We start from the raw sequence: 27795 nt of genomic DNA on the forward strand, positions 1-27795 counted from the left end.
ATTTTGCGCTCTGCCCTTTGGTCTCACCACAGCCCCAGGGTGTTCACCAAGTGTTTGGCAGTAGTGACGGCTCACCTGAGAAGTCTTGGATTCCAAGTGTTTCCCTATCTGGACGACTGGCTCCTGACTGCCACCACCAGGCATCTACTAATGGACAACCTCAAAGCCACCATCTCCCTGGGTATTACCCTGGGGATTACATTCAATTGGTCAAAGTCTGTCTTGCTGCCCTCTCAACGCATAAGGTTCATAGGAGCAGAGATAGACTCAAGATTGATGCGCGTCTTTCTTCCTGCCGAAAGGATCCAAACTTTACAGGGCCAAGTTCAAGCTCTGATCTCGAGATCCAAAGCCCCAGCCAGGATGGTTCTACAAGTTTTAGGCTCAATGTCTGCCACGGTTCTTTTAGTTCCTCTGGCAAGATTGCACATGAGGATTCTTCAGTGGCTATTGTCAACTCAATGGTCCTTTCAGGATCTTCCCCTCAATCATCACATCATGATTACGGAAATATGCAAAAGGGACCTTCGCTGGTGGCTTCAGACATCCAATTTGAATCAAGGAAGCCCCTTTGTTTTTCCCTCTCCAGTGGTTACCCTGACGACAGATGCCTCCCAGATAGGGTGGGGGGGGCATTGTCTGGGCAGGCTAGTTCAGGGCTCCTGGCTTCCAGACGAAGCTCTTCTCCACATCAACGTGTTGGAGATGAGGGCTGTACTTCTATCCCTACAGGCCTTACACAAGTTTCTTCCTCAGGGCATCATCGCCATCCACACAGACAACATGTCGGTGGTCTGGTATCTGAACAAACAAGGAGGGACCAGATCGTACCCCCTTTGCAGAGAGGCCATGAGAGTGTGGGAATGGGCTGTAGCTACCAACCGCTTCTTGGTAGCGACCCACATCCCGGAAGGTCAAATATATTGGCAGACAAATTAAGCAGGACAATTCTCTCTCCTCACGAGTGGTCTCTAAACCAAACAGTAGCAGCTCAGGTTTTCAGGAGATGGGGGACGCCGTGCTGCGACCTATTTGCAACTCCACTAAACACCAAGTGCCAAAGGTTCTTCTCCTTGATCCCACATCAGGGAGTACCAGCTATGGATGCTCTAGCACAACCTTGGCCAACAGGGCTACTTTATGCCTTTCCTCCAATTCCACTTCTCTCCAAAGTTATTCAAAAAGCTTCTCAATTGGGGTCCTCAATGATACTGATTGCCCCATACTGGCCTCGTCAGGTATGGTTTCCTTACCTGAAGAAGCATGCGGTGGACGATCCGTGGACTTTAGACCTAATTCCGGACTTGCTAATCCATCAGTCGGGACATCAGCATCAGTCCCTTCGATCTTTGAAATTGACAGCTTGGCTCCTCCACTTCCGACTTTAGTCAGAAGGCACACACTAGACCCGGAAGTTGTTCACATTTTATCTTCGCCCACAAACCCACCACTAACAAATTGTACCTCAGTAAGTGGAAGAGGTTTGCTATCTGGGCTCAACTCAAGGGCTTAGACCCTATCACTGCTCCTGTCCCAGAGGTTTTGAAATTCTTAACATCCCTGTTTAATCAAGGATCTTCTGTCTCTACTATTAAAGTCCAACTAGCGGCTATCTCTAAATTCCACGAATCCATGGATCCTCCATTGATGAGCAGCAGACTATGCAAAACTTTCATTAAAGGTGCGGGCCTATTAAGACCCCCAATTTTTCATCCTGCGCCTCCGTGGGATCTTGATTTGGTGCTTCGCGCATTAACATCTTCCCTTCGAACCGGCTGCTACATGTGAGTTAAAATATCTGTCTTGGAAAACTGCCTTCTTAGTTGCAATTACTTCTGCAAGAAGAGTTTCAGAGCTTCAAGCCCTGTCTATTAAGCCACCGTACTTGATTTTCCACAAGGATAGAGTATCACTTAGGCCTAATCCATCCTTTGTCCCAAAGGTCTGTTCTAGTTTCTGTCTCCAACAATCTCTAGAGCTACCAGTTTTCTTCCCGAAATTCTCCAATGAAGCAGAATACACTCTCCATAAATTGGATGTTCACAGGCAATTACGCTTCTATTTAGACAGGACTCAGCAACCGTAAGTCAGACCAGTTGTTTGTGTCCTTCTCAGATAATAAATTGGGTCAAACCATCACAAAAGCTGCTATCTCCAAATGGATCAGAGATTGCATAACTCAGGCTTATTCTTCTTCGAATAAGCAACTTACAACATCTATCAAAGCTCATTCTACCAGAGCTATGGCTACTTCTATAGCTTTTCATTCCAAGCTCGCTATATCGGAAATTTGTGCTGCTACTTGGTCCAATCCGCACACTTTCATTTCCCACTACAAATTGGATGTGGCATCTAAAGGACGAGCATCATTTGGTTCCACGGTACTCAGGAGTGTTTTCCAGTGAGCCACCCAGGATTTAGGTGCTAGGGACGCTGTCCCATCAGTCAGAATGTAGGCGAGATAGGATCACATAACATCTTTTAGTTATGTACTCACCATAACTTCAGATGTTTGGGATCCATCTCGCCTACATTCCTAAAACCCACCCTCCTTCCCCCTGCCTTGGAGATCAGAAGAGATTGAACGGTTTTGAGTTTTACTGTTTATCTTGTTTCATCTGATGATGTTATATAAGCAGGGCGTGCATGTGTGCATGTATGCGGACAAACTAGATCTGGGGGACTGGTAGTGGTGCATCCTGGGATATAGTAAGCTCAGCCAATTAGAGACTTCGCTCTTTGGCATAAGTGTGCCGAGTCGGAGCCGAGGGATCGGCTCCGAACCCATCAGTCAGAATGTAGGCGAGATGGATCCCAAACATCTGAAGTTATGGTGAGTACATAACTAAAAGTTATATTTGTACAGTTTTTGTTGTTAGAGTTTCCAGCTGAGTGGGTGCTTATAAGTTATTATACCATGACCCCCCCCAAAACGTGCACGCTGATTGGCCAGCTTGCGTGTTGTAAATTGAGTTATACTAATGGAAAAAGGTCCGGTTGCCCGGACTTTTTTCCATTAGTATAACTCGTTTTTTTAAAACACTGTCTCGCTATGTTAAATGGGTTTAACATAGCGAGACAGCTTTAAAATAAGCAACTGAGATCTCCGTTGCTTATTTTAAAGCTGTCTCGCCATGTTAAACCCATTTAACATAGCGAGACAGTGTTTAAAAACGGAGAAAGCAAGATCTCCGTTGCTTTTAGTGTTTAGCTATGTTAAATGAGTTTAACATAGCGAGACAGTTTTAAAATAAGCAACGGACATCTCCGTTGCTTATTTTAAAACTGTCTCGCTATGTTAAACTCATTTAACATAGCTAACACTAAAAAGCAACGGAGATCTTGCTTTCTCCGTTGCTTTTGCTCAACTCTGATGTACTGCGCGCGCAGTACATCAGAACTGCCGCGGATGCCAGACATCTGCGGAAGGGCAGTAAACAGGCATTATACTATGCCATTATTTAAGAAAAGTGATAGTTTCTTTTCTTAAATAATGTCATGGTATAATAGCAATAACCCACTTCTGGGTGTGGGTAATGCTAAATTTACCCACGGTTGGCTTTGTTTGGTCCCTCGGGCTTCGCCCTCGGGACCAAACCACGCCAACCGTGGGTAAATTTAGCATTACCCACACCCAGGCGTGGGTTATTGCTATAATAGTAATAATACATAAATCAAAAGTGATGTCAGAGGTAGTAGTGTTAGTATGAAGAAAGGTGGGAAATTCTTAATCTGGGGGAAATACGGGCAGAGCCATTTAGAAGTAAGGTGAGTTTTTAGTGTTTGTTTAAATTTAGCTGAAGTAGTGCTAGATGTGATGTTACTAGGTAGAGAATTCCAAATCTTGGCAATATAATGTGAGTAGATGGATTCTCCAGCACAATTGTGTGCTGTTGAGATCTGTAAGAGGGGTTTATCGTTAAGGAGCGCAGAATTCTGCTAGAGGAATAAGGCTCTAGTAAACCTTGTAGTGATGAAGTATTTTCAGGGTGATAAAAGATTTTATAAGCCATGTTAAGCTGGGATAGGTGTAAGAGTTGGGAAGCTCTGACCAGTTTAATTGTTTTAGGGCAGAGCAGTGGTGAGATCTGAATGTAGTGTTTGCTGCATACCTAGCTATTTTATTGTGACAAGATTCTAGTTTTGCCAGTTCAGTTTTCCTAAGGTTTATAAGTATGGGTGATACATAAAGAAGAGGTGAGGTCAAATGAGTTTGGGCAATAGTTATTCTTGTGTTTTTCGTGAGATACTACTTGTTCCTATATAGTGTACCTATTTTTTTGTGGACTTTTTTAATTGATTGGGATATGTGGATGTCAAATCTCATATTGTCTATTTCCACACCCAATAATTTGGTGTGTAGAGAGGGGATGATAATAGTGTTATTTGCAGAGGCAATTTTGAAACATGCTGTGGGTCTAGTAGCTTTATTGGGATGGAATAGCATGAGCTTTGTCTTACTGGGGTTTAAAATTAAGCGGGAGTGTGTTAGCCAGGATGCTATTTTGAGAAAAGCTGATTGAGTGAGTGTTTGTAGCTCTTGAAGGGTATTGGCAGCACATATTACTGTGGAATCATCAGCGTACTGGATAGTTGTGGCAGAAGGGGCTGCAGTATAAAGATTGTTAGCAAATATGGAGAAGAGTAGGGGGCCAAGAATAAACCATTGAGAGACTCCTAGGGTGACAGGAAGTAGGGGAGATAGACTTTGGTGCCAATGTACTGCTTACTGTCTTCTAGTTAAGTAGCTCTGGAACCAGGCAAGAGTAGAATGTTTTAAGGTTAGGTCAAAGAGAGGATGTATGTGTTTGCTTTGATCTACCATATAAAAAACCTTTGGATAAGTCTAAAAATATGGAAGATACATGCTTACCGTCATTCCTGTGGTTGTTAACTGTGTTTGTCAATGACATAAGTGCTGTGGTGTGAGTGAAACCAAGTTGTGTTATGGTTAACAGTTTGTTTGCAGCTAAGTGATCCATTATTTCCTTATGAACAATTTTTTCCAGTATATTAGATAGTGGGGATAGGATTGAGATAGTGCAGTAGTTAGACAATTCAGTAGAATTGCCACCTTTGTATACTGGAGTGATGTATGAAGTTTTCCAGATGGTGGGAACATATTGTTCTAATATAGATCTGTTTATTAGAATGGTGATTGGATATGCAATTACTTCAGCGGATAGTTTTAAGAACTCAGGTGGGAGGTGGTCAGCAGCTAGAGAAGTGGGCTTTAGTTTTCTAAGTAGTTTTTTAATAGTGTTTATTGAGGCAGGTTGAAGGGAGAAGCTGGAGTTGTTTTGTTGAGGAGTAAAAGTGTTTGAGGTGATAGTAGGGTTTTGGCTGTTAGAAAGATGTAGAATAGTTTCTGTTAATAGGTGTTAAACTGTGTGGCTATACAGTCAGTACTGTTTTTTATAGTGGGAGGGGATGTACCAGCTTTTCCATGTCGGAGAATGTTGTTGATTGCAATCCAGAATTTTTGGGGGTTATTGTGGTGTTTAGTTTGGATTTCACAGCAATAGTTTATTTTATTCTGTTTTACTTGCTTTTTTAACTTTGTTTCTTAGTTCACAGTAGAATTGCCTTGTAACTTGGGATTTTGTTTTTTGCCAGGATACCCATGCTTTATCCCTTGCTTTTAGCAGTGACCTGGTTTCACTGCTTAACCATGGGGCAAAATTTGATTTAACTCTAATGGTCTTGGGTGGGGCCGGTTCATTAAGGATATATAGGAAGGTGCTAGTGAAGTAATTAATGGCATCATCTAGGGGCAGAACTGTAAGAGGGGACCAGTTGCAGCGTTTGATATAGAGGAAGTAGTCACGGTTCATGGCTTTTTTTTGTTTGTTTGTTTCTTATCTGCCGATATAGTATGCATTTGGTGGGGTTAAGCCATTGTCTTAGTAGGTAGGTTGGGAGATGGTCACTAAAACTGCTTGGGAGACAGCCTGAGTGAGGAGAGTGATCTGGTCTGTTTGTGAGCATCCAGTCTAGAATAGAGTACTTGTTTGAAGTTTTGTCTACCCTGGTGGGAGTTTTAATGTGTTGGGTAAATTCATGAAGGTTTATATGATTAGTGGAGTTTTGAGCATTGCAGCTTGTCCAATGTTAGGATCTCCTAATATAATAGTTTCTTGGGGTAATGTATTAGAAATGCAGTCTAAGATATTTTCCAAGGTAGTGATAGTGTCCCCTGGAGGAATGTAGATGCCAGTTATGTTAATATGTTTTTGGAGTTGATGGTGAGTGTATAACATATGGTTTCAGCTTTACCATAGTTTGGGGTAACTAAATCTGTGGCTGTTAGTGAAAGATGAGTTTTATAGAATATTGCAATCTCTCCACCTTTTTTTTTTGCTATTCTATCCTGTCAAATAAAGTTGTATCCTGGAGGGAGAATCTCATTATTAGTGATAATGAGTTTCAGCCAGGTTTCTGTAATCACTAAGATATCAGGTGTATAGAGAGAGATGTTAGCATGCAGGTCTTGGATTTTATTGGTGATACTTCTGATGTTCATGTGCAAGAGAAATGTATCTCCTTTATTTCTTTGGGGTTGGTTGTGTGTGGTTTCTGATATGGTATGTGCTTGAGTTTAGATTTGTGGTGGGGCCTGGGTTTGGGTGTATGTCACACGTAGTATTAGTTTGTTTACTAGGTTTGTTAAGCTCTTTGTGATAGCTAGTGTGTGTTTATGAAATTTTAGAGATGGTTTTGTGATGTCAGGATGCTGAATTATGGATTAGTCCATGTAATCTATGGTTGTGGTGTTGATGAGTAAAGAAGAAATGTTAATGTTAATCCATTCTAGTTTAGATGCACAAGGGCTGGAGAGGAGATAGTTTGGGAGTGGTGGATGTATTTCTCTTTAGTAAGATGTGATGTGAGCAAGGGAAACTAGGGTTATTAGAAGGGTAACTTGACAACTTATAAGCCTCTTGTATATTTGGGCTTGAGTGGGAGTGGTGTCTGAGATTGTGTTTGCCATTTTATATACTGGGGGTCATAGCTGACTCTCCAGCTGATACAGATATCCTCCAGAAGGGTCTCACTGAGATGGATACCTGGTGTCAAAATCATGGCCTCAAGCTAAATGCCAAAAAGTGCATAGTCATCCCCTTTGGAAAAAACAAAGTACCCGTGAACTACCACATACGTGGTAGTCCCCTAAATACAGAAAATGTAATAAGGGATCTGGGGACCCAAGTAAATAGTAATCTCTCCTTTGATAATCATATTGCCAAGGTGGTTAGAAAATCCTTCTATGTGGCCCACCTAATCACAAAAGGGTCCGCATCTAGAACAAAAGAGGTTATTATGCCCCTCTACTCATCACTCATCAGACCCATCATAGAGTACAACACACCATTTGGGATGTACCTTACAAGACACCTGCAACAGCTGGAAAGACCACAGAAGTACCTCACCAAGAGGATTACTGGCCTCAAACATATGCCCTATGCAGCCCGACTGAAGAAACTCTAGCTGTACTCTGTTGCATACCGCTTACTCAGAGGTGATCTCTGCCTAACATACAAGGCCATGTCCATCCCAGAATTGATGGACATGCTCCACCTAAAAAAAAAAAAAAAAAAAAACCCCAAGAGCCACACGCTCTAGGGATGTAAACCTCACCACAATGATAAATAGGACATGCTGGAGGGATAGATTCCTGTCCCAGAGACTTCCCATGCTTTGGAACAGGATTCCAATCTACATTAGACAGAGCCCCTCACTAACACTCTTCAAGAGAAGCCTTGACGAGTTTATGGGAAACAGAAAATTTACCCCAGGGATCACTGCAGTGGCTCTGCTGGACAGAGGCACAGGGAATTAATGGCACTGCTGGACCGAGGCACAGGGAACTAATCTAAGGGGGCAGCGAAAGCCAGTGCATTCTGGTTAGGCTTATAGATGCCCTTGGGCATATAGCCTAGTACTTACCTGTGAACCTATATACTATTTGGATGGTTTTGGAGATTTAGGATGGGGGGATGGGATAATGGGATAGGTATGGCTATGACGTAATAAGCCCTGACTTGTGATTGGTTAATTGTTGAGTAGGGGTGTGACCACTGAAGTATAAACTACAGGAAAGAGGGGGTGGGTGGGAATGGGGGTAGGGTAGAGGAGCGGGGAATGTTCTAGTTGCTTTACATACTTTATATATTTTGGCTTTCTGATTGTACAACACATTATTTAATTAAATCATTTAACAATAGTTTGTGTTGAAATGCACTTTTAGGAGCGAAATGAAAATTGTTTGGAAGATTAACGTTAATGAAGAAGGAATTGTTTCACCTACAATTGACCTTTTGCCCAAGGTACCAGAACAAGGTAATGACATTTAATTATTTTTAATGTTAATATGCCTTAATGTTTATATCTTGCACCTTTGCGTAAGTTCTTCCAAACGTATAACATAATAAATATTCATCATGCATGTTGATTTGTGCCTTTTTATCACAATCACGAGGTGAAGAATTAGTCTTAATAACAGCCTTATTACTATTGGTTTTATTTACATTTATTTTTTAACACTAAATGAATATTTACCAATGTAGGAAGTAATTCAGTATTAACCAGCAGTGATGCATATATACCTGACATTTTGCTGGTTACACTGATTTTTAAGTGCTGTTAGCTGACTTGTACACCTCAGTTATGTCCATAAGTAACAGAAGTACAAAATCAAGAAATAGTCACTTACAGCCTGATCACTAACTTGAGAAACCAAGGAGTCCTTTAGGTGGCATTAACTTTATATCAACTTTATTTATTTTTTACTAGAAAACAGCATTTAAGTCTAATTTATCTACAAAATCATAGTATAACTATTAACAACAAAGATACATGACAAATAAAATTAATGAATAAAAGTATTTACCAACAGACCAGGCCCACTCACCCCTCTTACTACTACCTTGTCTGTGGATGGTGGGGGGGGGGGCAGTACCAAGCACAGACTATTCCCACAGCCAATAGATTTTAAAGGTGAAAAGTGTTATCTGACCACAAGTACAAAAACCTGCACAAACAGGGAAAATTACCCATGTCTGCCTAAAAGGAGATATATATGAATGAGTATGAATATATCAGTAGACTGCTCCTTGTATTTTTAGCTAAAATGTGAAGAATAAGTTGATGTGATTATTATATATGTGGTACAGAATGGCTTTACATGGAGTCAGTGTACTAGAATCTGCCAAAAACAGAGCCCCCTCCCATGCCTGTCAACCATTTGAGTGATCAGTGAGTTCAAAATCCCATTAGGATGAGAGATAGTCTCATAGTGGCCATCATGTAGGCAGTCATCAGGAGATTTTATGTATATAACCCTAATGCACCTTTACTTGCTGAGCAGTTTCTTAGATTGGAGAGGCATGCTTCAGGGTGCAATATGAGGCTGTGAAATTCATAGAGGCAGTTGGTTGCATGGAGTAAACATGTAGCATGCACTTCAGTCATCTGGTCTTGTAGCAGACAGCTCTTTCTTGGTCTTTGCTCCTCTCCAGTGACTGACTAATGGGAGGCCTGGTTTGGCTGCACTGATGTCAGAGCTGTAGCCTTCTGTGCTATGATGCCAGCTTGACTTTCATTATTTTATTGCTGGAGGGTTTAATACCATGATTATATGATTTACTTTATGATAATCTTTCTCCACAAAGTATGAAAATGTATTTTTGTCAGGAAAATATATTTTTTCAGGATCTGAAAGATGGCAGCTGTCATATTCACAATGTGCTTTGAAGAAATTGCTTTTTCATTATAAATATGTGTCAGAATAATTAAAAACTATTAAAAGAAATAACTTTCCTTTTCAAACAGCATTACATGCACATTGATTTCAGTACTTAGGTATATGTCTTTGTGCCTTTCTCCACAGGAAGATAAGTGTGAAATTCATGAAGATGGCTAGCTGTATAGAGTAAACATGTGACGTTCACTTGGATTATCTGGATTGACCCAAAGCTGTCTGCAAACAGAACTTGTGACATCAAATTGTGAACAAGGACTGTTGATAAATTTTACAAGTCACATAAAAAGTAAAATCTCTCTCTACACACACCCCCCATCATACCACATGTGCTTATTATGAGACATTTTGCTTAGTGTACAGGATAAAATATAACACATTCAAAGTTCCCTTTCAACAGAAGTATGTCAGGCCTGTGCCACTACCCCTTCCTGATCTCCTTTTTATTCCCAAAAATGTTTAAAGTAATATTTCAGCAATACAGCTTTTCACTTCTAAAATTCCAAGGTTAGCAAGTCCTGTAAAAAGTTTTGAAATTAATACCCTGTTGATGTAATGGCCTTTTGTCCCTTTGCATTTCCTTAGTCATATAAAATATCATTATCATACATCGTTTTTCCTCTAAATTCAACTGTAAGAGTAGACAGAGCAAACAATAGGCATAGCACTCCTCATTCTGTCATGCCCAGTCACTGAGTGAAAGCTTAGACCCAGTAGCAAATTTCCAGTTACAGCTGCCTTGGGCATTTCAAATGTCTTTTGTCACCACATCCCCTTGTGCTATTTTTGTAGAGAACAAACAAGTTAGAAATGGATCCACTGGCAAATTAATACTGCTTGGAATGTGGGAATGCTGAGTTCAAAGGACTGAGTGGTTGGTTCACTTATAGGTAGTGGTAGGTATTCATCTGTGAAATTTGTATTCTGTTACTGTAGCTCCTTTAAATGAGGGATCAGTTAATAGAGCAATGAGCACGCAAATATGTTTCAACTGCTAAGGCTAATAAATAAATATAAGCAATTTACGGGATTAAAGTTTAATAGTAAAATTTACTTTAAGCTGTTACCAAGTAAGCAGATCCATTTCAGCCACAACCTAGGCCAAAATGGTAAGACTTAAACATACGGATGAAAAAAAAAAGGCCTTACTGCAGTCCCTAATTTGAACATTTACTGTTACGATGAGTACCTTCATACATCTGTACTACATTCATTATACAGATCACTGCTGTATTACAATTCTGTACAGCTGGAAAGAGTACTAAGGCTGTTAGTTGTCTAGGGGGAGACTTGACCATGGACTGACAGAGGTGAATTCATATCCTTGAAAAGTACAGTTTTAAAACATTCCCTGCTGCAAGACTGTATAACCAGTTTGCATTACTTGAAAAGTTTGTGAATTGTGTCCTAGTGGCTATGATTCGAGCCAACACATTCCTTGAGAAAGCTACTACCTCGAATAAGTATGTTTCATTACATGACTATCTACACCTTTCCATGCTTATCATAAAAACAATAATAGCCAGTCATTTAAATGTAAAAGTATTAAGTATCACTGGCATTTAGAAGACAATAAAGATGGCCTGATTTTCTGTAGTAGTTGGCTCTGTTTAACAACCAAGTTGCCTGCGTAAAACCATCATGTGCAAGTCCCAACAGCTACTGTTTCCTCATGAAAGGCCATTTAAGGTCTTTAAGATTCCAGGGCTTGCAAGTTAAACATTTTTCTAGTACAAGTAATGACCAATAAAAAAGGCACTGAACAGCTATGCTAACAGGACATGAAGTAAAGTCAGTTTTACTGTAACAAACATTCAAAACCCAAGGAAGGGAAATTAAGAAAAAAAAGTCTGCTAATGTGCAGGAGATGGGGGAAGGATATGCAGACAACCTGAAAAATAGATTTTAATGGCGGCCATAATGCAAACCTTGGTAAACAGACACACCATGTACCTCAGAATGAGGAAGGCAGAGAATGATGCTCTCTGTACTTGCCTGTTGATACTCAAGGAGGAGTTCTCCCATTTAGCCAGGTAAGACTGCTTTGTGGTTGACTCTTTTCTGCTGCAGTATATGCAACACCTCAAGATATATCACCATTCCTTATGAGAAGTGGGCTAAAATAATCCAGGATCTGAGGCTGAATCTTGAGGACAGAATGGAAAAGAGTGTCTTCCCTGCCCATCTACATTACCTGGCAGAAGCAGGTGAGATTAGTCTTGCCTTCTTGCTTCTAGGAGTAACTTTACGACAGAAGGGAAGGTGCACAAAAGGCATTGGTCATGGACAGTATTAAATGCCCCCCCAACACACAAATATGAAGCAGAATTTCCTTAAATAATAGGTGCCTTAAGATGGAAAAAAATTCCATGTGTGAAGTATCCAGCTTTTGCAGTATATTCCAACAAAAATCTCTGTCCAATTTCTGATGTTCTGTAGTCCTATCTCGCCTTCATTCTTACATATGGATTTGGAGCCACTCCGACTCGGCCTATTACAAAGCTCAAAGTATCTTAGGTGGCTTGTGGCTAGGTAGGTATCCCATAGTGCACCAGTACAATCCCCAGATCTTGTTTGCCACGTCTATGAGTTCAGATTTGCTTCTTGCTTGGCCGTGGCTAAGTTTAAAACTTTTTCTACTAATGTCATATTACTGTTTACCTATAGCGATTTATCTTGTTCCAGATAGAGTTTAGTAGTGTTAGGAGTATTTTCAGACCTGTTGGAGTGTTTTTTGACTTTTAATTTAGTTAGTTGTTCAGAACTGGTTGGCCGTTGGCCCTTGTTGTTCTCCATTTTGGTATCCTGTGTGCTAGTTTTCTAATTAACGTTGCACGTTTGTGCTTATATTTGCTATTATATTGTGTGCAGTGTTTTCTTGATTATTACAAAGTTAAAAATTTAGATATTTAGAGGTGTCGTTTGATACTTTCTAAACTTTTTTCTATGACTTAGCCTTTTGAGCCGTAGATTCTAATTTAGAAAGTTAAAAATTAAGATATTTAGAAATGTAGCTGGTGTGCAGAGTCGTTTGATAGTTTCTGACCTTTTTTCTACGACTTAGCCTATCTACCTAGGTCCGTTTAAGTTAGAGGACCTAGTTCTCTGCTTATTTCCTTTTTTCCCCAGGGTTAGGCCCGTTTAAGTTAGAGGACCTAGTTGTCTCTACGTTTTCCTTGTGTATGTGAGTGTGGTTAGGGCTAGGCCCGTTTAAGTTAGAGGACCTAGTCCTCGTTGTGCTTGTGTGTTCCTGCTTAGCTAGTTATTATGTCTAAAGACCACAAACCTTCGGGTTTCAAAAAATTTGTAAAGTGCTCCCAGAAGATGTCAATTACAGATGGCCATAGTAATTGTGTTCATTGGCTCGGAGCCATTCATTTGCAGGAAACTTTTTTATTCTGCCATTCCTTCAGCTCCAGAGTTCTCCAGGAGAAGAAGAACAAGTACATTTTGAAAGGACTATTCAAGCCTTCCTTCAAGGAAGACTTAGCCATTTCTTCTTCCTCCTCAAAATCACATTCTTCTAAGAAAGAGAAGGGTAAGGCGGCCAAGAGGCATTCTCCGGCGCCGTCTAGTGTATCGGAACCTCCTCAAAAGCTTTCTAAACCGGGTAAGATTTCTACCTCCTCAGCTCCACTGTCCTCGGAGCCGGTCGAGGTTGTTGATATTGACACTTCAGTTTCAGCCCCAAGCATATCGGAGCTGACTACTGAGAGACTACATCGGAGCCGGTCCAGAGATCTCTTGCCGGTCTCCCCAACCTTAAGATCTCCAGTTCTGCAGAGCTACAGATTGCCTACACTGTCATCCAGATCCTCCAGGAGCCTGTCAGAGGAAGATGTGGAGAGAGTAGTGCTTAGACTCCTGAAGTCGTCTGCCTTGCCAAAAATGTTGTTGGCTCTGACCCTGTCGGTTCCGGAGCCACCTGAGTCCCCCCCCCCCCCATTGTGGTTCCTCCTCCGAGCCGTGTCGGGCCTTCAGAGTCTGAGTGTTCAGTACCACTTGTTGTGGAACCCTCGGTTCCAGCTCCCCTCAAGGCTGTCTCGGAGCAGTTTCTGCTCCGACACCTTCAGTGCCATCCATGGTGTCTAGGAGCCGAAGCTCACCGGTCGGCCCCGACAGGGACACTTGGACCCGAACCTCCTCGGTTCTGAGTTTCCCTCTCGGTGCGTCAGCTAGGGTGAGCTCAGACCCCACGTCCATCGCAGAGCCGATGGCTCTGGAGCCAGTGACTTCCTCCGTTTCCTCGGAGCCATAGAGATCTGCCCTCGAGATGATGAGGAGTGTGCTGTCTCGCTCATCAGCTCCACACAAGGGTACCGACCTCTGTCTCAGCACCTACTCTCTCTCAATAGCAGAGACCCGCAGCCTCAGGAGCCTCCGGTTGGTGGCCCCCAGTCTTCCGAGGCCTCCCCAGAATATCCTTCTGAGGAGCCCCCATGGAAGAGGACATGCAAGAGGAAGCATGTACACTCCCAGAATGAGTCCATTACCTCCGACACTGACCTGGAGGAGTCAGAAGGGTCCCCCAAGTCGTCTTCTGATGATGTCTCCTTTGTAGACATCTTACGAGATCCTTAAGCCGAGAGGCGGCTGCCCACTGTTACCTCTTCTGATGAGGAGTCAGTGTACCTGAAGGCTTTCAGGCTAAACCTTCAGCCTCTTGTGTGCCTCCACCTTTTGATGAACTTTTAGACCTTGTTAGTCAAAAGGAGTGGGAGACTCCTGATGCCGTGGACCCATTTCCCAGAAGATCCAATAAATTTCTGTCTTTCCCTAAAGAGAAAGAATTCTTGTCCAGGGGTGTGCCTGTAGATGCCATGGTGGTGGCAGTGGCCATTAAGAAGGAGCCAGCGGAGACTTCTTCATCTGTCCATTTGCCGAATGAGTCTTGAATGATGGACAGATACGGGAAGCGCATCTTTTCTTCAGTGGCGTTCACACTCAGATCACTGAACTATCTAACACATTTTACGAGCCTTCAAAGAGATCTCCTTAAGGAGTTGAGAGATACTCTACAAGGTACATCTACTGAAGGAGTCCCTGAGAAGGTATCTGCTCAGTTGTCCATCATAAATTCCATCGTTAACTCCTCCATGAGGCTGATTTCTTATGCAGCCGACGGAGCGAGCAGGGCAGCGGGTTCAGGAGTTTCCCTTAGGAGACACTCCTGGATGTGCTTATGTAATTTTGCGCAGCTGTTCAAGTCTACCTTTACCAATGCCCCTTTGACGGTTCTTCATTGTTTGGACCTAAGGTAAAAGATACAGTCACCAGGTGCAAGCAAGAAGGGAAAACGCACTCTGCTGTGGGAGTACGTTTTACTGTCCCCTCTAGACCATATCCTAAGGGTCAGAGAGGTGGTAAGATGTGGTTCAAGAAGTCCCAGAGATTTTTCCCGGATGCACAGGGTGACTCCTTCAGAGGCAGAGAAGGAGAAGCAAATGGTAGACATCACCCTAGAGGCAGGGGCGGCCTGTAAAACTAGGGCGGATGCAATTTGTTTCGAGACCGTCCCTATCAGCGTTCCTGAGGTGGGGTCCGGTTGTGCTTCTATGGAGCCAGTCGGGGGTCGCATATCTTTGTATCCAGAAGTCTGGATAAACTTGTATCCAGAAGTCTGGTTAAACATCACCCAAGACAAATGGGTACAAAGAATTATCACCAGAGGTTACTGCATACCCTTTTCTCTTCCACCCCATGCTCCCAAGAAGATTCCGGATGTTCCACCCAATCACAGGGATCAAGCAACTATAGAAGTGAAAAAGTTGCTCACAAACAGAGTTATCCAAACCGTCCCCTTAGTACCAAAACGTACAGGGGACTGGAGGCACATATTGGACATCAGCAAGCTAAACAAATCCGTAAAGAGGGCCAAGTTCCGGATGGTGACACTACAGTCTATACTCCCCCTCTTAGGGAAAGACAATTGTATGTGCTCCATAGACCTCCAAGATGCGTACTACCATATAAAAATGGACAGAGCATCGACGAGTCATTTATGCTTCCGGCTGGGAGTCAGTCATTACCAGTTTTGTGCTCTGCCCTTTCGTCTCACCACAGCCCTCAGGGTGTTCACCAAATGCATGGCAGTAGTGACAGGTCACCTGAGACTTCTAGGATTCCAAGTGTTTCTATACCTGGACAACTGGCTCCTGACCGCCACCACCAGGCATCTAGTCCAACAAACCAGAGATTCCACTATCCAGCTTTGTTCCCAGTTGGGGATTACAATAAATTGGGAAAAGTCTGCCTTATCGCCCTCTTAATTTGTGACTTTTATAGGTGCAGAAATAGACACAGTCGCCATGTTAGCTCGTCTTCCCGCAGAAAGAGCGCAGAACCTCAGACAACAAATCCTCCTCTTCACAAAGTCAAGGCAAAGACGGTGCTGAAACACTTAGGGACCATGGCGTCCACCATAATGTTAGTCCCTCTCACCAGATTACACATGCAAATTCTTCAATGGCTTCTATCATCCCAGTGGTCTTTTCAACAACTGCCTCTATCTCACCACATCTTCATAACAGAGTCTTGCAAGAAGGATCTTCGTTGGTGGATTCAATCCGACCAACTCACAGCAGGCACCCCATTCCTTCCTCGCCAACCCGTTGCCACTGTGACCACGGATGCCTCCCAAATAGGGTGGGGGGGGCATTATCTAGGCAGGACTGTCCAAGGCACATGGCAAGATCATGAGGCTCACCTGCAAATCAGTGTCCTAGAGATGAGGGCAGTACTTCTAGCGTTGCAAGCACGTCACGATTCTCTCCCTCTAGGCACGATAGCAATCCAATCAGACAACATGTCAGTGGTATGGTATCTCAACAAACAAGGTGAAAGCAGATCTTACCCCCTTTGTTGAGAGGTGATTCGTGTTTGGAAGTGGGCGATATCTTCCCAGCATTTTCTGGTGGCAACACACATTCCAGGGACAATCAATGTGATAGCCGACAAACTCAGCCGAGCAATATTAATGCCTCATGAGTGGTCTCTGAATCAGGAAGTAGTGGAACAGATCTTCCGCAAATGGGGACGGCTTTGCTGAAACCTCTTTGCCAGTCCAACCAACTACAAATGCAGCAGCTAATTTTCCTTATCCCCCCTCCGGGGGAGTCACTAAGAGATGCACTTGTTCACGATTGGCCCCTGGGACTCCTTTATGCTTTTTCTCCTTTTCCTCTCATATCCAAGGTGATTCAGAAAGTGAAGCTGCTAGGAAGCAAAATGATTCTCATCACTCCTTACTGGCCTCATCAGATTTGGTTCCCCTTTCTCGGACCTCAACTACTAGACGATCCATGGACTCTGGACCCAGTGCCAGACCTCTTAACACACATGTCAAGCCCCCTTCAACCCCAGCCTCCATACCCTCAACTTGACAGCATGGCTGCTCCAATTCCACCCCTAGTCAGGCTTTATGATTTTTCACCTGCTGTGACCCACATCCTCACGTCTTCACATAAACCTTCCACCAGGAGGTTATACTCTAGCAAATGGGGAAGGTTGTCTATCTAGGCTAAAGAAAGGAATGTAGATCCTGGCACTGCATCCATCCCAATGGTTTTAGAATTTTTGTCCGAACTTTTCCATCAGGAATCTGCTGCTGTCACAATTAGGGTCCAATTGGCAGTGATATCTAATTTTCATTTGGGTCTACATGAGTCTAACCTGATGTCACACAGATTGTGTAAAACCTTCCTTAAAGGTGCTACGTTGCTGAGACCCCCCCCCCCTTTCAGGAACCGGTAGCTTCCTGGGATCTAAACTTTGTCTTGTCCAAGCTAACTTCACTGCCCTTTGAGCCTGCCCATTTGTGTCCACTGAAATTTCTGTCTTGGAAGACTTTGTTTCTAGTAGCCATCACATCAGCTAGACGAGTATCAGAGTTACAAGCACTGTCTATAAAGCCTCCTTATCTGATTTTCCACAAAGACAGAGTTTCTCTTCGTACGAATCCTTCCTTTATCCCTAAAGTTTGCTCTCAAAATAACCTGAACCAATCTATAGAGTTACCGGTGTTTTTCCCTAACCATTCTAACGCAGCAGAATACACATTTCATCATTTGGATGTTCACAGGCAGTTACGGTTCTACCTTCACAGGACTAAGGAACTCAGTCAGACCAATTGTTCATATCCTTCTAGACTAGATCTGCCAGTCTCTTAAGTGACCCTTTTGAATTGGATTTCGAGCTGTATTTTCTTCATTTACTCCTCCAATGGAAAAACTCTACCATTCAGGATTAAGGCTCATTCTACCCCATCCTAGTCTACATCTGCTGCCTTCCAAGCCAGAGTTCCAATTGACAATATTTGTGCAGCAGCAACCTTGTCTACCCCTCATACCTTTATTACTCATTACATATTGGATCTTACCTCTAAGGGTAGAGCATCCTTTGGTTCCATGGTACTCAGGAGTATTTTTCCGTGAGCCACCCGAGAATAAGGTGCTAGGGACGCTGTCCCATATGTAAGAATGAAGGTGAGATAGAACTACAGAACATAAAGAAGTTATGTACCCACCATAACGTTCCATGTTTGTAGTCCATCTCTCCCTTCATTCTTAAGAACCCACCCACCTACCCCTGTCCTGAAAGGATCTGGAGACAGGATAGTATTTCCTTGATAGTGTGGAGACCTTTCATTATTGTTGTTCTTTCTGGATAACCTTAGTTCTGTCTTTCTATAGTTTAGCAGCAAACATGATCTGGGGATTGTACTGGTGCACTATGGGATACCTACCTAGCCATGAGCCAACTAAGAGACTTTGAGCTTTGTAATAGGCCGAGTTGGAGCTGAGGATCAGCTCCGAACCCATATGTAAGAATGAAGGGCGAGATGGACTACAAACATGGAATGTTATGGTGAGTACATAACTTCTTTTTTGTGTGAATCGCCAAAGTGGAATAATTTCTGCTCTATCTTGGAACAGGAGGATGAAAAAACTATTTGCCAGCTGCATTCTCTTGCTTTCTCTTCTAGAATTTTAAAGATATTTTATGAAGGCTAGTCAAGAAAGGAAGCACTTTTCTATGGGATCTTCAAGTAATTCCCTTTCACATCTTCAACAAGGGTTTGAATTTTCAGCAATACAAGGCATCCAGTAATGATGTCTGTCTTATACATCCACAGCATTACAATAATACCCGTTTGCATGCTTAACCACCTTTAAAGCAGTCGGGATCAGCCTAGTAAGCCTATCATTCAAGGATTCATTCTGAATAACCTTAGCTATATCCTCTGTCTGCCAATTAATGACTTTGTTCGTAAGGCTAGAGGAAATAAACATCTCTTCCTCTAGACTTGTCCACCTTACTTTTCTTGTCATTTGGGAGGGTATTAAGTGCAGGTGCTAAAAGAAATATCCTGACTAACATCCACAGGATTCTTGTAGAAGTATTTATATTTGTACAGAATCGTATAAAAGCAGTTAGGATTTTTTTTTTGTGAGTGAGTGATGGGGCAGAGTGTTGGGATGTGGCAGGGTGTCTTTACGGTCATGCTTTACAGATTCAAATATCACATTTGGGAATCGGACAGCTTTTTAACAAACTAGACTTCCAACAGGTTCATAATCTACCTGAATGAGATGTCCACTGGAGGGTATTCCAAAAAGATTAATATGCTAATCCTTTTAGATTGAGAGGCTAGGCTAGAAATGGAGGGGAGGGACAGCCTACAGGCCTTGCTGGCACATACTCCTCCATGAAATTTTTAGAACCTAAACAGGAAATGGACTGGCATTGGCATTAGTGAAACAAATGTCTGATAGATGGATGTTTCTCCAATTAGAGTCCTGAAAGGGTGGGGAATTATCTGATAATTGGAGCTAAACATGCTCCCTAAGGTTTTTCCTAATAAAACTGAAAGAATCTCTTTGAGGGGATTGTTGAGTAGTAACCAGAGAGAAAGCAGGCTCATGGACAGAGGTGGCACTCCTCAAGGATGTTGGAGGACCAATGCCCAACTGTGTTGTAGTTATGAAACTGTCACATATTTGGTTTATTTCCAATGCTGTAAGCCCGCTTTCCACCTCAAAATGAACTAAGACAGGCAGGTACACCAATAGACAGGACCCTGGACTGAGGGTGGATGAAACTGCTCCTCTCTGCAGCCATGCCCATGCAGGACCGATGAGATTGCTGTACTTTCTGGGAGACTGCTTTCTCATTTAGGAAGAGACGGTCATCTTTCCATACACCAAAACATCTTGGGGAAGGATTTGACATAATGGTTAAGAGTTCTAAGCTATAACAACTTTTGCAACAGCCGAGTCGGATCTGATGGTTTGGATCCAAACCAATCAGCTGAGGAAGAATGAAAATGGACAACACAGATGTAATGTTATGGTGAGTACATAACTTCTTTGTTATTTACTTCCTCAACTGCTTTGCAAGTGATGGGTGCAGAGGCCTGACTTCCTCTCCTACAAATCTAAAGTTATATCATTAAGGTTAACTTAGTGGTGTGAATACAGTATAACTTTTTCTGCTAGTCTTGTTAGAACATTTAAACCTTTTGATAATTAGTGTGGGTTAATGTTGCTTATACACACACACAGCCATATGTTTAGACTCAACTAGATACACAGCTTAAACTCTTTGTTTTGAATCTTTTTTCCCCCAAGTGGGCAGTACTTGTGTTATCTGCCATGGTAAGCGCTTCAAAAATGTGGCACCCTAGAATGCCCATAATCTATGCGTAGTGTGCTTGGGGCCAGAACATCTTTCAGTAGATTGTGACATATGCAAGGGCTTTGACCCATATTCTTTACTAGATCGTCAGAGTATACTCATTCTTAAAAGGGCTTTTTCCTGACTGAACTTGAGAAGAGAAAGAGATAGTGACACAGAAAATCTGTGAGACAGTGAAAGGAAAGGCAATGCCTCTTTCGATCTTAGGAGGTTACTAGGATAACGGCCCTAGAGCCTTTTTAAGCCTATCCATTCATTCCCCAATTTTCCCAGTTATCATTGTCCATGGGCTAGAATGGCTTTTGTGTATGCCTGTGCTTTAGGGCATCTGCAAACTGCATTGTCCGTAAGGGCCACAGGCAACAAGCCAGGGGTGAATTAGTGATTTTCCATCTATTGATCCAAACTGCACTGGAAAAGGCGTAGGAAATAGCTCTGTTTCAGATGTATTGGGCAGTCTGTTTCAGAGAAGGGCCAATGCCTGAGACACATACCTATCCCTCCAGCAAGTTTTGTTTATGTCATTTGAAGTTTAGATCCTTAGATTGGGTAATTCTAGTGTTGTTTGCTCTGTGAACGTATAGCAGATCCCACCAGGGTAGATTGGAGAATGCCTTGTAGGTTAGGCATAAATTGCCTCTCAGTAGCTGTAGGAGACTGAATACAAGGACAAGGCTTGAGGTAGTCTGTATAGGGCATAATTATTTAAACTTTGTATTCTTTTTGTGAGAAACCTCTGTGACTGCCCCAGCTGTTGCAAATTCCTGGTCAGGTACATGCTAGATGGTGCATTGTACTCTATTAATGGTCTAATGAGGGCTGAATATAGTGGGACTATGATGTGTTTAGATGTGGATGCCATGCACTTATATGTTGTGCCATGTAGAAGGATTTTCTCATTACCATGGACATATGGTGATTAAAGTTCAGGTTACTGTCAGCCTAAGTTCCTCACCACCAGGTCTACTCTTAGGGGAGTGTTAGCAGTGTTGTGATTTGCAGGAGGTGATAATCTTCTCAAAGGGTATAATTATGCACTTTTTTTTGCATTGACTTTTAGGCCAGGGTTCTGACAACAGTTATTTGTCTGTGTTGCACCCTCCTGGAGCATATCTACATCTTTAAGGACTTCATTGATTGCACACAGCTTGCAGCTGTCAGCAAATTTGGTTAGCCAAAGGCCCCTCTATATTTGCCTTAACTTCAGAGAAGTGTATTTCAAACAGGAAAGGTCCCACTACCAAGCCTTGTGGGACACCACTAGTAACATGCCTCTTGGTAGAGGTGGATTCCCCCACCCAAATTTCATGAGTCCTATATGTGAGCCATTTGGCAATCCATTGGATGACGTAGGGATTTATCTCCAAATTTGTGAACTTGTCTGTAATACGTAAGCAAGGTATTGTCTCAAATGCCTTTGCCAGGTCAGGGTAGGCTGTGTGTACTGTTTTGCCCTCATCCAGGCTCTAGTGGCCTTGCAGAAGTTCACCAAGTTTAGTAGGTATGACCTACCCTTGACAAAAGTGAACAGGGATGGGTCCACTGTTTGAAGATTTCCTGTGTCTTTATCAGGTCCACAATAATTCTTTCTATGGCTTTTCATATAAGACTAGTCAAACTTGTAGGTCTGCAATTCCCTGGGTCTGTTAATGGTCTGTGGTTGTGTAGAGAGATGACCATTGCAGTCTTCCATTCCCTAGGGATGAAGCCTGTCTGGAGGCTGTTGTTGAAGAGAGATTCTGGTGGATCTTGACAGGTCACGTTTCAAGCTATTTAGGAGACATTCTGGGATATTATCAGGACCCATTCATGCAATATTTGTTTAGCTTTGGACAGTGCAGTGAGGACTTCTTCTTTATTGATAGTTGGGGGAAAATGGTGGAGGGTATTTCCTGAGGGAGAAACGCAGGTGATAGGGGGTGAAATTGGAGCTACATTTATTGGCCAACAAATTTGCTGTATTCGCCCATTCATTACAGAAAGTTACGTTTTCTATTAGTTCAGCAAACTTTTGGATGTTCCCTTTAAGGTTGTGTATATAAATAAAAAATGCATTATAGTTATCCTTTACCTGGGAGGCTATTTTTGCCTCAAAGTTGGCTTTGGTGGACCTGATTAGTCCCCTGGGTTGCTTGTTGAGACTGAAGAGGGAAGTCTTTGTCTTTTGGGCTTAGCCCTTCCAATTTTTGGACAGGATTTTCTTTCTTTCTGTTGTTGTACAACCTGTTTATACTGGAGACCCACCAAGGGCTCTTGTTTCTGGAGTCTTCCTAAGTTTGTTTCAGTCTAGTACTGCTGTCTCTATGTACTCATTTATATGCTTTTACAGGTTTTCTGTAAACACTTCTGCATAGGCCACTGTGTTCTTTGAGGTTTGGGGTGGGGTTGAAATTTAGTTGTGCCATCGCTTAATAGGAAGTAGATAGCCTTGGAAGTTCTTAAAGGTTTTGGGATTTACTGGGACTTCAGCCTTTATACTTATTTCAAGGGTTACAGCTTTGTGATATGATATGATCTGACCAGTGAAGAAATTACACTGGGGGATGTGACATTCCTGCATATTTGTGAGTACCACAGCCAGGATATTTGCACCCCTAGAAGATGTACAGACTAGCTGTTCCAGGGTGTTGGCATTAACAAAGTCGAGAAATCTTTGAGCTTGCATGTTTGTGGTTGTGTATACATCTCAGCTAATGGTTTGATAGTTGAAATCACACATGAATATAGTGTTGGGCTGAATTGTGAGTGACTCCTACACATTCAAGTATGTGGTATGGTTATCCTGGTTCACAGACAGGGACCTATAGCTAGCAAGGATATGGTACTGGACTTTAAGGTTAGCTGCAAGTATGTCATATTGTTTATGCAGACTGATACCTCTCCTCCTCTTGTTCCTTCTTGTGCAGTAGCTGGTCTAAATGTTTGGTAGGCACTACAGCCTTGTACTGCCAGGGCACCTTCCACTAAAGGTTTCCTAACCAGATTCCCGGCTACCACTTTTGGTACCAGTTATGGTATGTTCTGTGTCTCCAGCTTTGGGTCTGTCCTACATGAAGGCAATCATATTAGGTGTATGCCTAAAAACGATCACAAGTGGCCATTCTTCAGAGAAATAATGCAAAATGACTCTCTCTTCCTGCTCTCCATCAAATATTTCTTTAGGTATACTAGATCCTTCTGTAGTACCTTTGAAATGGACTGGGATAGAATGGTGAGGGCATTTTTAAAGGCTCAGACTGAAATCTACCATCCCATTTGCCGGGGTGAATTGGGTTGGCCCACATTCCCATCTACAAGCTCCTTCTGCTGGTCCCAGTTTTTGCACTGGTGGTCTCAAAGTCAGTGTCTCACTCAAAGCCAGTGACACTGGCACCAAGTGGCTTGGATGCCTTGATGCATACATGTTTTCATCTGAATCACTTGATTCCAAAATCCTTAGGCCTTTGGACTGACCTTAGCTCTGATTCATTGGGTGACATTTTTTGGTGTTGGGAGTCTTTAGCATTTGAGGCTCCAGTCTTGACATCGGTGTCATGTGGGATTTTGGTGTCACTGCCTCTGTACTCAGTGCAGCTAGCATCTACTTTGGTGAGGACTGATAGAGCACCAACCTTTTCATCTTCTTGGAAGTCTACAGAAGCTCTCACAACACCAGCTCCAACCCTTGGCACTTAAGTCTGTACCTCAGCCCTCTCTTTATTCATTCCAGAGACAAAGCAGACCTGAAGGCTTTATACGGCCATCCTGCAGAGTCTTCTGGTGGATTTGGATATGTCCTTACCAGGAAACAGACTAATAAAAGGAGGCACACCACTTCCACCTCACCTTGGACAGTAACTTGGACAATAAGGAGTGTACTCCACAGTCGGCTTCAGAGTATGTCAAATCTGGCAACCCCCCCCCCCCGCCAATGGAGAAAGATGCGCTGTTTGAAGAGTTCAGGTCTACCACTTCTAACTCATGTGTGGCATGCCCTGTTGACTACTTGATTGACCTGCTGTCTGGAATCCAGTTACACAGAAGTGATACCCAAAAAAACTGGACAAAATTCTTCACCCCCCCCAGGACAAGGCAACAAAGAAGTATGGATTCTTTGATAAGACTACATTATTATAGTAGCAGGTATGACAAAAGACAGCTTGCTCCCCTCCCCCATCCAACAACAAAGAGTATCAGGCAATGGACAAAATGTGGAAGCACATTTGCCCTGGGAGTGTTAAATTACATTACTTTCATGAACTGCTTTCAAAGAGAGAGAGCAGAACAAGCATTACTCTCTTTGGATAAGCCTTCCACTCCATAGTCTAGAAAGCAAGTTGAAGCTTATATGGCCATAATGTTAACTACTTCCAGTCTCTTCATGAGACAGCTGTACAATGCAGACGATGGAACAGTCAGAGCAGTGAGAAAGCATTCCTGATCGTACCAACAACTGAAAAAGCATCCGCGGTTAATGCCCCTATGATTGATCTTAATTGTTTGGATTTAAAGTTAAGTAGAAATTGCAAAAGAGTTAAGAGGAGGGTAAGACTTTATCTGTCCTTGGAGTACAGTTTGAGATGCTCCAGGGCCCTAAGGTGCCCAAATTACTGTGGTTCAAGTCCCAACATTAATTCTTTGAGTACACTAATAAGGATGGTTGAGACAGAATCTGCCACAGGTAATCTGCAAAACCAGGGATTTAGGGGGAAACAATCTCAATGTCCCTGATAGCTTCCCCAACTGCACCCCACTGAAAGCACTCAAGGGTCAGTTAACCCCTCACTCAGATGCATGAAGAGCCATCACCAAGTACAAATGGATGAGAATAATATACCATACCCTTTTCCTCCACTCCATAGCAATAGTCACTGCCATTCCCAGACATTCCACCCCCTCTAGTGCACAGCAGCAATACATATATTGCTACTCCGTTAAAAATAAGAACCATTCAAGAGGTCCCAGCAGACCAGAAATGGGACCATGATCTACTTAAGATTCTTTTTAGCTCTAAAGAAAAACAAGGACTTCAGGCCAGTTCTAGATCTTAGCAGCCTACATAAGTACGTCACAAAGACTCCGTTCAGGATGGTTAAGATGCAAGCAGTTCTGACATGCTTACAGGTAAGCTACTGGATCCAGTGTTGTTTTCTCCATCCATTTTAACCTGTGGGTTATTGGATCTGATCAGATCAGTGGCCAGCACTTCAGAATCTGTGGCACCAAAGTTCCACCTCCTTTCCCATAATACTCTATATGCCTAAATCTCATCAGATCTCATTTGCTGGTCTGCAGTGTCAGATGCATTCTTCCAAAGCTTCTTTGCAGGTAAATGCTTGTGGCTTTGCTACATAATTTGATTGTATTTATCTTGATGTTAGCCCTCCCCACCAAAAAAAAAAAAAAAAACAAACTACATTTTCATACTTTTGGCTGTGCTGTTAGTGTTTTGTGTGAGCATGTGAGCTCTACACTTACCTGTTGTCTATGATAGTGGTTAGAGTTAGTTTATAGGAGTGTGAATTTTTATAATACTTTATATGCTGTTAAGAGTTTGTAAGTCTGTTGAGTCCATGGAATCTTTATTTAATGTATTGTTTACTGTTCCCAGTAGTATTTTTGCTTGTGTCCTGTACTTTCTGTTCCAAGATGGATAAGACTTTGGGTTCCCGAAAATGTTTGTGGTATGGTCATAAACTACTCCTTCAGGATTCACATAACCACCATGTCTACTGTTTGGGGTATTCACATTTGAAACCCAGACCTGTGCTTCTTTCAGGACCAGGGCTTTGACCGATGATAGGGTAAAGTAAGTTAAGAAAGGGATGCTTCCCTCTTCTTCTGTAGCTGCTCTCCAAATGTCTGATTCACCTTCTCTATCTAGATCATCACTTGAAAAAACCCACAAAGATAGAGAAAAGAAGAATGGAGAAAAAGACAAAGATGCCAAGAATCAGCCTTTTGATTCATCTGCTGCTGCTGAGTCTTCTGCCTTCTCTGTTCCTGTTGTGGAACTGGTGCCAGCACCATCTTTGTACCATAATTACACTTGTTGGTTCTAATGTCAGAGCTACTTAGGGCTACACCATTTGAGATCCTTAGCTCTTTTTTGTCTGCAGCATCTGAGTCTGGATGGCTCCAGTTCCCCTTCCTGGCCATTACAGTGGATCTCTGGATCCAGAGTTCTCCCCAGAGCCTTCTCCTCCTCAGGTGTGGACTTCCCTTTTCAAGTAATAAACAATCTGGAAGCACTGCTGTGGCTGCAAGTTCTTTATTTCAATTCACCATCTGGTACCTCGGCTCCACCAGCCTTCTAAGAATAACTTAATACAATTTAAGCAGCCTTTTTATACCCCCTTAATTGATGTGTTAATGCATTTAATTACATTCAATTAATCTCAAATTTATATGACTACTAACCAAGCTTTAAAGGTGTACCCCCCAAGTTAAACACCAACACACATTAAAAAGCCCTACACTCTATTACTAGCATACAAAATTTACTTTCCTTGTATAATATATTTTTTCACATTTCCTAACAAATCTTTACCTACTCATAATAAACATTAGCTAATTAAATATTCATATATCAATTCATTTCAAACATTTTAAATAAATTACACTTTACAATACAGTGCACTCCATATTATTTCATTCATAACACATTTACAGTGCATATTTAAATTCATCAAACACATTGTCATAAAAAAAATCTTTTTAACAATATATCATTCATAACTAGCACATCCCCATATGACCAGACATTTTATTTTATTTTTTTATTTATATCCCCTCGTGCAATTATTCGTAACCTCATTTATATATATATATATATATATATATATATATATATATATATAAAATAAACTAATGAATATGACTCCTAAACATCCCAATTTATTTCTAAATTTAACCCTCTAGGAAACAGAGTACCTAAATTCACTATAATTTTAGTTTCTAATGTTAACAACTTACATTTAAATTCATCTTCCCTCATGTTTTGACATCCATAGGGTTGTGCTAGAATACTAAAAAAGAAGCTGTCAGTATTACCCTTGGTTGACTGTGCAAAAACGCTGAGCCACTGGGCTCTCCATTCTTCTATTCCTCACATCACACAAATGTTCCAAGATTCTTAACTTAACCCTTCTTTTTGTTTGTCCTACATACCATTTCCTGGGTGTACATCCACATCCAATAATGTAGACTACCCCACAGGAATCACATTTAAATTAATTTTTAATCCAAAATGTTTTCCTATTTATTATCCAGCCATCCACATTGTTTTTATTTTACAACATATTTTGCACGCTCCACAAGGGAAAGCACCCATCCTGCTCCCCATTGTACCTACTGCCTTC

General features: G+C 42.1%; 1 long non-coding RNA gene across 2 annotated transcripts in view; it reads left to right on the forward strand.

Moving 5' to 3' along the window:
* The window catches only part of LOC122806742, a 1208783-nt gene that overhangs the window by 1165093 nt on the left and 15895 nt on the right, over nucleotides 1-27795 (forward strand). For both annotated transcript variants that reach the window (XR_006365548.1, XR_006365549.1), the window contains one exon: nucleotides 8249-8340. This is a non-coding gene — a long non-coding RNA (uncharacterized LOC122806742). The remainder of the gene's footprint in view (nucleotides 1-8248; nucleotides 8341-27795) is intronic.

Source organism: Protopterus annectens, chromosome 7.part0 (genome assembly GCF_019279795.1).
Source record: "Protopterus annectens isolate FY-2018-M chromosome 7.part0, PAN1.0, whole genome shotgun sequence".
NCBI classification, from domain to species: Eukaryota; Metazoa; Chordata; order Ceratodontiformes; family Protopteridae; genus Protopterus; species Protopterus annectens.